The sequence below is a fragment of the Piliocolobus tephrosceles genome, chromosome 13 (assembly GCF_002776525.5).
Source record: "Piliocolobus tephrosceles isolate RC106 chromosome 13, ASM277652v3, whole genome shotgun sequence".
NCBI lineage: Eukaryota > Metazoa > Chordata > Mammalia > Primates > Cercopithecidae > Piliocolobus > Piliocolobus tephrosceles.
Window position 1 is genome coordinate 63648898 of NC_045446.1, and position 9931 is coordinate 63658828.

A 9931-nucleotide genomic window follows, 5' to 3' on the forward strand; every position below is an offset into this window, starting at 1 on the left:
CTTCTGCCACAGAATATGCGGAATCTGGGTAAGTATTAGGTTAGTGAAAAAGTAACTGCAGTTTTTGCCATTACTTTTGCACTAACCTAATACTTTCACTTACTGGGCCTAAGCTTTCTTCCTCTGTAAAATGAGCACGGATTAGAGGCCGTCCCAGCTTTGATATTCTGCAGAAAATAACCACAGTACTAGCCTGTTCATGAGGTGAGCCAAAAGGGGGTACAGATAATGCCTAATGTAATCAGAAACAAGCTGCTGAATTCAATGGAAGCTGCTCTGTGACCACCAGATCCAATGGAACCTCAAAGAGGGGATGGAAAAGTTGAAGCCAGATGATGAATCCATCTGTTGCTAGGAGGTATGGCTAATCACAGGAACACTTCTCATTCACAGGAAGCTCTGCACAAACCCTCCATTCAGGTCCCAAGGTCCCTTCCCACAAAAGGAGCCTCGTGGCCCAGAAAAGGAAAGGTACCAGTCAGGAGCCTGGAGACACAGACAATGGATAAAGCCAAATGGTGCAGAGCCCATCCAGCCCAGAGCCAAGGCCACATCTTGGCCCTTCTCAATTGTCAGGTTTGTTTTTTTTTTCCCTCCCTCGGGTAAAGGAAGCAATAAGCTCCAGCAGCACTGAATTTTTCTTTTTTCTTTTTTTTTGAGATGGAGTCTAGCTCTGTTGCCCAGGCTAGAGTGCAGTGGCGCAATCTCTGCTCACTGCAAGCTCTGCCTCCCAGGTTCCCGCCATTCTCCTGCCTCAGTCTCCCGAGTAGCTGGAACTACAGGCGCCCAACACGACGCCTGGCTAATTTTTTATATTTTCAGTAGAGACGGGGTTTCACCTGTGTTAGCCAGGATGGTCTCCAACTCCTGACCTCGTGATCCGCCTGCCTCGGCCTCCCAAAGTGCTGGGATTACAGGCATGAGCCACCGCGCCTGGCTGAATTTTTCAGAATATGTAATGAATCTTAAGCTCTTTTAGCCAAAAACAGTTTTTGCTTTGTAGAACTTATTTGCAAATTTCAGAGAAATAGCAACAAATTCTTTCTGTAAGCATCAGAAAGAGTAAAAATGCAGGTTTTGCATTTCGTCAGATTCAGGTTCAATCTAAGCTCAACTATTTATTATCTAGATGATGTGCAAGTTATTTAACATCTCTGAGTCTTAGTTTCCTCATCTGTAATAATGTGACTTAACGATCCTCACTTCACAGGATTAGCCTGAGAATCAAATAAGATACATGAGAAGCACATTTCAGTCACTCTGTGTACTCCTCTTTCCTTCTTGCTTCCATGTCACAGTGTATTTATTTCTACTGCAGCATTAATCCTAATATAAAGTATGATCTAGCTATCTATTAGTATATTTACATACTCTTTATCTGTCTCTGTCATGAGATTGTGAACAGCTTGCAAACAGGGGAAGTATTTTAATCCATACTTGAGATTCCCTAAAACAGTACCTGGCACATAGTAGAGCCCTTAGGAAACTGGATAAATGTGCCTACCATGTGTCCAGTCCTATGCTAGGTATATATAAGGAATGAAAAAATGATCACAATAATATTGAACACAATAAGCATATAACAACAAACACATATAATTTACTTTGTGTTAGGCACAGTTCTAAGGCATTTAACTCTTTCCCTGCTCCCATATCACACTTATAACTACCTGATGAGTAGGTATTATTATACCTACATTTTTTATGAGAAAACTGGGGCACAGAAAGGTTAAGTAGCTTCCCCAAGTCCAAAATAGGCAAATCCATAGAGAAAGAATGTAGATTATTGGTTGCCAGGGCCTAGGAAGAAGACAGAATGAGAAGTGACTGCTAATAGGTACAAAATTTATTTTGAGGGTGATGAAAATGTTCTAAAATTAGATGGATGTGATATTTGCACAAGTCTGTGCAAATATTTCTAGTATAGTAAAAACCTCTGAATTGTGTACTTTCAAAGGTGGATAAGGGTGGATTTTACAATATATGAATTATATCTCAATAAAGCTATTTTATTAAAAAAGAAAAAAAAAATCTTGCCCAGGGTCAGAGAGCTAGGAATTGGCAGACCCAGAATTCTGACCCTTAAAATCTGTGCTTTTAACCACTATTCTATACTGCACTATTCTATACTAGAAAGTTAAAATCTAGTACTATCTAGTTATTATTATTTACATAAATATAATATAGCTAGCTAGACAGATAGAAACATAGAGGCTATAGATATTAGAAAGAAAACAAGGCCTGGAATTGCAAGTGTTCAATAATGTTTAGTTGAATTGAACTGAAAAATATGCCCATTTATTAATTTAATCCCTGACCTCAAGGCATTCAGTATAAAACATGGTCCAGACATGCTAGCAAACGCGTCCTAATGTAAAGCTAGAAGGAAATATGCACTACGTAAAGATATTGCCCTAGGGAAACATCTGCTGTAGTCTGGCAGATATTCAATATCAATGACTATCCATATATAAGCTCCTCAACAGTTTCCAGTTCCACAGTTTCTCTCTTGTAGTTAGCACCATGTGACCGGTTTTGGCCAATGTTCTATGAACAGAAATGACATGTCTCACTTCCAGGTAAAAGTTGTTTTTTGTTTGTTTGTTTTTGTGTTTTTTTTTTTAATTTTTAATTTTTTTGAGACGGAGTCTCGCTCTGTCGCTCAGACTGGAGTGCAGTGGTGTGATCTTGGCTCACTGCAAGCTCTGCCACCTGGGTTCACACCATTCTCCTGCCTCAGCCTCCCAAGTAGCTGGGACTACAGGCGCCCACCACCATGCCCAGCTAATTTTTTTTTTTTTTTTTTTTTTTTTGTATTTTTAGTAGAGATGGGGTGTCACCATGTTAGCCAGGATGGTCTCAATCTCCTGACCTGGTGATCCACCCGTCTCGGCCTCCCAAAATGCTGGGATTACAGGCGTGAGCCACCACGCTCTGCCCAGGTGAAAGAATTTAAAAGCTAGTATATGACTCTTCTGCTCTCTCTCGTCTACAAAGGTACCCTGGAAATCTCATGTTGAGGTGGCAGCATCATAAGACTAAAGCAGCCTAAACACACTAGTCATCACATCCTGGAGGACAATGGCCCTCCAGAGTCACCTCACCCGCACTGGAATTCATAAGCAAGAATTCAACAAATCGTTCTTATATTAAACCACTGAAATATTGGGGCCAATAAGTTACCACAGCATAATTCTGCCTGTCTAATATAATAAGAAACAAATCCAGAATATGTGAATTCAAATCTGTACTCTACCGCTTACTATTTTGGCTATGTTATTTGAACTTTCTGGCCCTTGGTTTACTCATCTTTAAAATGGAGGCAGTGGCCAGGCATGGTGGCTCATGCCTATAGTCCTAGCACTTAGGGAGGCCGAGGTGGGCTTGAGCCCAGGAATTTGAGACCAGCCTGTGCAACATGGCAAAACCCTGTCTCTACAAAAAATACAAAATTTAGCCCAGCGTTATGGTACATGCCTGTAGTCCCAGTTACTCGGGAGGCTGAGGCTGCAGTGAGCCATGATCACACCACTGTATTCCAGCCTGGGCAACAGAGTGAGACCCTCTCTCAAAAAATAAATAAAATAAAAAGAAGGTAGTGAGCACGTCACTGTACTCCAGCCTGGGCAACAGAGTGAGACCCTCTCTCAAAAAATAAATAAAACAAAATAAACAGAAGGAGTTGTTATGATAGTTAAATGAAATATATTAATGCACCTGGCATAATACAACTGCTTTTGAGAAAAAAACAAAACTGAATCTGGTGCTTGATTGAGAAATTCTAATTGAATTTCTATGTTGTCAAAAGCAAGAAAGGGCATACATAGTGTTTGGAGGAAACTGTGCTTTAGTTTAGAAAGAACAGTTAATTATTTCTCTAGGGGAGAAAAAAACAATCCCATACTTCTGTCTGCACAACACTTTATTTGTATGTCCAAAATAACCTCCTTGTGAGGTGCAGTGGCTCACATCTGTAATCCCAACACTTGGGAGGCCAAAGCAGGTGGATCACTTGAGTCCAGGGGTTCAAGACCAGCCTGAGCAACATGGCAAGACCCCTGTCTATACAAAAAATACAACAAATTAACCGAGTGTGGTGGTGTGCACCTGTAGTCCCAGCTACTCAGAAGGGTGAGGTAGGAGGATCACCTGAGCCCAGGAGGTTGCGGCTACAGTGAGCCATGATCACAGTACTGCATTCCAGCCTGTGTGACAGAATGAGACCCTGCCATCCATTCATCCATCCATCCATCCATATATCCATCCATCCATCCATAACTTGTACACTACTACATGTGATCTTCACAAGAGTCCAGGCAGGCAAAGATCCTTATCAAAGAAAGATTAACACAAGCCCCCAAAGCTTAATCTACACCTACCCATGGACCAGTGGGAAGAGAACAGTGTCCTTTTAAAGCAATGGAAAGGAAAGGTACTTAATCTATCAATAGCTCCTCATAACCACCTCAAGGAGTAATAGAGGTGCCATAATTTGCTCTGCCCAAAATAGCTCCCTTTGGCCCATTTATAGTGCCTAAGATTCCCTCATTAAGATACTCACTCCAGGAAGGGACAATACAACATCAACAATTAACACATAAGTTCTTATAAACCAATGAAACGGCCAGGCACGGTGGCTCATCCTGTAAGCCCAGCACTTTAGGAGGCCAAGGCAGGCAGATCACCTGAGGTCGTGAGTTCAAGACCACCCTAACCAATACGGTGAAGCTCCACCTCTGCCAAAAATACAAAATTAGTCAGGTGTGGTGGCAGATGCCTGTAATCTAAGCTACTCCGGAGGCTGAGGCAGGAGAAGCACTTGAACCCAGGAAGCAGAGGTTGCAGTGAGCCAAGATCGTGCCATTGCACTCTAGCTGGGGTAACAAGAGCAAAACTCTGTCTCAAAAAAAAAAAACAAACAAAAAAACACCAACTATCTATTAATTTTAAAAGGAAAAGAAAAAGTACCATTACCAATCTATCACATTAACAACAACAACAAAAATTCCAGGGGAGATATTTAAAAAACTATAATCACTCATAACATATAAATTATAAAATCCCATGACCTAATATAGGCGCTCAATTGAACTGGCACTAATCAAGAAGAATAGAAATGTCATAGGAAGAACGATAGAAAGAACGAGGTTGAGGAAACACTTCTCACAGGACAAGTATCATGAAAGAGGTAACATTTTGGCTGAGTCTGAAGGGTCTTAAGAATCAGAATCTTCTGGCCAGGTTCACGCCTGTAATCTCAGCACTTTGGGAGGCCAAGGTGGGTAGATCACAAGGTCAGGAGATCGAGACCATCCAGGCCAACATGGTGAAACCCCATCTCTACGAAAAATACAAAAATTAGGTGCGTATGGTGGCGTGTGCCTGTAATCCCAGCTACTCAGGAGGCCGAGGCAGGAGAATCACTTGAACCCAGGAGGCAGAGGTTGCAGTGAGCTGAGATCACGTCACTGCACTCCACCCTGGTGACACAGCGAGACTCTGTCTTTAAAAAAAAAAAAAAGGAATCAGAATCATCTTAGAAAACTCCTCAAAGGCATTAAGATTTCTGGCTCTTTGGGGGAACATCTGGGAGCTCTATAAAATGAACTTGTAATATAATATAAAAGGCTTGTAGTCAAAAGACCTAAATGTGTCCTGGCTCTGTCCTTTATTGGCTGTGTTACCTCAAGAAAGTTACTTAACCTCTCTGGTTTCACTTTCTCCACTTGTAAAATGGAGAATAAAACCACTTACCTTACTGGATTGTCAAAATAATTAAATGAGAGAAATTGTTGAGGAAGTGCCTGATAAACTGAGATTGCTAACAACACTTAACTCTAAATGAATATCCTTAGGACTAATACCCCTCCATCCCTATACTATGATAGAATCAAGTTTAAGTAATTTTCTAATGTTAAATTATTGCTGGAACTGAATGCCGTTACACTTTGAATAATTATACTTCAAACTAAGCCCAATTAAAGTTTACTTTTAAATGTAGATTCCTCACCTCCTTCTCTAGGTTTCTGCAGAACTTCATGTTAAACTTCTAATAAATATATTTTTTTCCATGTCCACCTCTTCTCATAGATTTTGAGTGTCTCTAGGGCAGAGATCATGGGCAATTCACTTCTAATTAGGTGCCTAGCAGTAAACGTCTGTTATGTTGTCTACAAATGAGTCAATGGACCTCTGGTACTTTAAAGAATGCCTGCATGTTAGAAAACCCCTCATTCATTCATCCAAAAATATTTATTATGCACTTTCTATGTGCCTTCTCAATCTTACAGAAGCAGCAATGAACAAAAGAGACATTATCCCTACCTTCATGGAGTTTACTATCTAGTGGGAAAGACACATATGAATCAAATAATTTCAAGTATACTAATAAATGATTTTTTTAAATGCAGATTGCTATGGGAGCTTGCAGTAGACAAGAGCATGTAGTAACCGAAAATTTGTAGCTGTAAGGCACTTGCAATACCACTGATTCTACATACTTGCAGTGGTACAATCACAGCTCACTATAACTTTCAACTCCTGGGCTCAAGCAATCCTCCCACCTCAGCCTACCGAGTAGCTAAAATGACATGTGTGCATCACCACACCCAGCTAATTTTTAAATTTTTTGTAGAGACATTATCATGTTGTTCACGCTGGTCTTAAATGATCCTCTCACCTTGGCCTTCCAAAGAGATGGGATTATCGGTGTAAACCACCACACCCAGCCTCTACATACTTTTTAAAAAGTAACTGAGTAGTAAATAATCTCCCCCATCCCAATTTCCACACCCCTTCCCCTCATGCAGCTCGTCCAGAATCCGGATTACCTGACTGTTAGAAGCTATTTGCTCTTTTTATTATTCCAATTCATAGATTTCTAAATCCAAAAGAAAAAGATTCTATATTATTAACAGTTAAAAGGTACTGTTTCAGGGGGTGGGGGTTAATACATGACATGGTGGATTATGATTGCCCATTAGTTCTTGGGAAGGTACACTCCTAACATGCAGAAATAAACACTTCTGTCTCTCAAGAGGATCAGGGAAAAACAGTAACTCAGAAGTGTCTTTTATACTGTACAACCTTGGTCTTGGCTCAAGAATACCAATTACTTTTTTGAAATACCCGATATGACCTTGAGTGTTTTTTAACACAAACGCAGATACTGTAGCTTTTTAAAAATAAAACAGGAAGCATTTGCCATTCATATAAGAGTCAATTACAGAAGCAGAAGATTTGAAACCAGTCCTTTCAGTGTATGTCAAAACTCAATAGCAAATGTCTATTCAAAAAGAAAAAGGAGTGGGGACTGTCAATGATTCCACTTACTGCCTTGCAGGCAGGAGCAATGGCAATCTGGTTCACTACTGCATTCTCAGTGTCTAACACAGTGTCCAGGTCTTGACACATACTAGTACTTGCTGAAAGAATGAAGAAACTACATTTTTAAACAGGTTTTCTTTTTCTATCACTAGTAAGTGACAGAACCAAGCTCTGAACTCCTGACTTTTACACCCTAGTGGTGACTATCTAGGGATATTAGAGAGTAGTACACAGGCCTATAACTGGGCTGAATCAATTTCCCAGGGAAGATATGCAGTACCCTGCTAGGAATAATCTCTTATAACAGATTGTATTTTCCAAAGATGGTTACAATAACATCTCTGCTATAATTTGGAAATCTGACCTTCCAAACCTCATGTTGAAATTTGATCCCCATCCTAAGTGAAATAAAAATTTTAAAATATTTAAAAACATTAAAAATTAAAAATTAATTAAAATTAAAATATTTTAATATTAATTTTTTTTAAATCTGATTCCCAGTGTTGGAGGTGGGGCCTAGTGGGAGGTATGTGGGTCACGGAGGCAGATCCCTCATAAATAGATTAACGTGGGGAGGGGGCATGAAGTGGTGGTGGGGGGAAACTCCTTGCTCTGTTTGTTCCCTCCAGTGCTGGCTCTTAAAATGAATGTGAGCCAGGCGCAGTGGCTCACGCCTGTAATCCCAGTACTTTGGGAGGCTGAGGCAGGTGGACCACGAGGTCAGGCATTTGAGAACAGCCAGGTCAACATGGTGAAACCCCATCTCTACTAAAAAATACAAAAATTAGCTGGGTGTGGTGGTATGTGCCTGCAGTCCCAGATACTAGGAGGCTCAGGCAGGAGAATCGCTTGAACCTGGGAGGCAGAGGTTGCAGTGAGCCAAGATTGCGCCACTGCACTCCAGCCTGGGCAACAAAGTGAGACTGTCTCAAAAAAAAAAAAAAAAAATCTGGCACCTCTCTCAACTTCCTCTCTCACCATGTAATTTCAGTGGCTCCCCTTCCCCTTCTGCCATGAATGGAAGCAGCCTGAAGCCCTCACCAGAAGCACATGCTGATGCCATGCTTCCCATATAGCCTGTAGGACCATGAACCAAAGTAGCCTCTTTTCTTTATAAATTACAGCTTTAGGTATTCCTCTATAGCAACACAAATGGACTGAGACAATCTCCCACCCCACATGCTCTACCACAATGTGATCTTGCCACAACTCCATCAAGAGGCAGATACTATTTCTCCTCCCCTTGAATCTGGGTGGGTCTGATCTTATGAATACCAATAGAACGCAGCTTTTGCCTGGTTTTCATGGGATGCTTCCTAGTAAGAAACTCTGAAAAACAATGTAAGGGTCTACTTCATTCATTCAGGCTTTCAACAAATATTTGTTATGAGTTCCTACCATGTGTCAGGCCCTAGACATTGTGTTAGGCACTGAGAACGCAATTATGCATTACTCAGCCACTGCCCCTGTCCTCAGAGCTTACACTCTAGAGGAGGAAAGAGATGAAGGGCAAGTGGGGCAGACTAATACATCCTATAATTACAACATGTAACAGAAGCTTATAAAGAAGCAAAAAGAGCACGGTGAAACCCCACCTCTACTAAAAAACATACAAAAAATTAGCCGCACGTAGTGGTGGGCGCCTGTAGTCCCAGCTACTTGGGAGGCTGAGGCAGGACAATGGAGTAAACCCAGGAGGCGGAGCTTGCAGTGAGCTGGGATCCGGTCACTGCACTCCAGCCTGGGCGACAGAGTGAGACTCCGTCTCAAAAAAAAAAAACAAACAAAAAAAAGAAGCAGCAAAAAGAGATTTGCTTGAGGATGGCAAGTCAAGAAAGGGCATTCCAAGGCAGTGACATTTAAACAAGCCATAACAGAGGAGTAGTTAGCAATGAAGAAGAGAGGAACAGGAAATATTTTAGAAAAAAGAACAGCCTGAACAAAGGCACTGAAGCAGAAAAAAGCTTCACAGGCTCTCAGAGGAGCTGAGAGATGATGAGGATAGCTGGGAACACAGAACGAGGGAGACAGTAGCACAAAGACCAGGGTGTGTGTGTGTGTGTGTGTGTGTGTGTGTGTGTGTGTGTGTGTGTGTGTGTGTGTGTATATTCCCCCCCCCCAAGAGATAGGGTCTCACTATGTGGCCCAGGCTGGTCTCAAACTCCTGGGCTCAAACAATTATCCCACCTCAAACTCCTGAGTAGTTGAGACTACAGGCGGTGACTATGCCCAGTACATAGATTTTTGAAGCAATACTGCTGGGTTAATCACAGGTCAAGAAGTGCAGCATATCAGATTCACCTGTTAAAATTATAATTTTATTGGCTGGGGCGGTGGCTCACGTCTGTAATTCCAGCACTTTGGGAGGCCGAAGCGGGAGGATCACAAGGTCAGGAGATCGAGACCACGATGAAACCCCGTCTCTACTAAAAATACAAACAATTAGCCGGGCACGGTGGCAGGCGCCTGTAGTCCCAGCTACTCGGGAGGCTGAGGCAGGAGAATGGCGTGAACCCGGGAGGCGGAGCTTGCAGTGAGCCGAGATCGCGCCACTGCACTCCAGCCTGGGGGACAGAGCGAGACTCCGTCTCAAAAAAAAAAAAAT

General features: G+C 41.8%; 1 protein-coding gene across 2 annotated transcripts in view; it reads right to left on the bottom strand.

The window, feature by feature from the left end:
* The window catches only part of FAM168A (family with sequence similarity 168 member A), a 203992-nt gene that overhangs the window by 112335 nt on the left and 81726 nt on the right, over positions 1-9931 (bottom strand). The gene's annotated exons all lie outside the window — the stretch shown is intronic.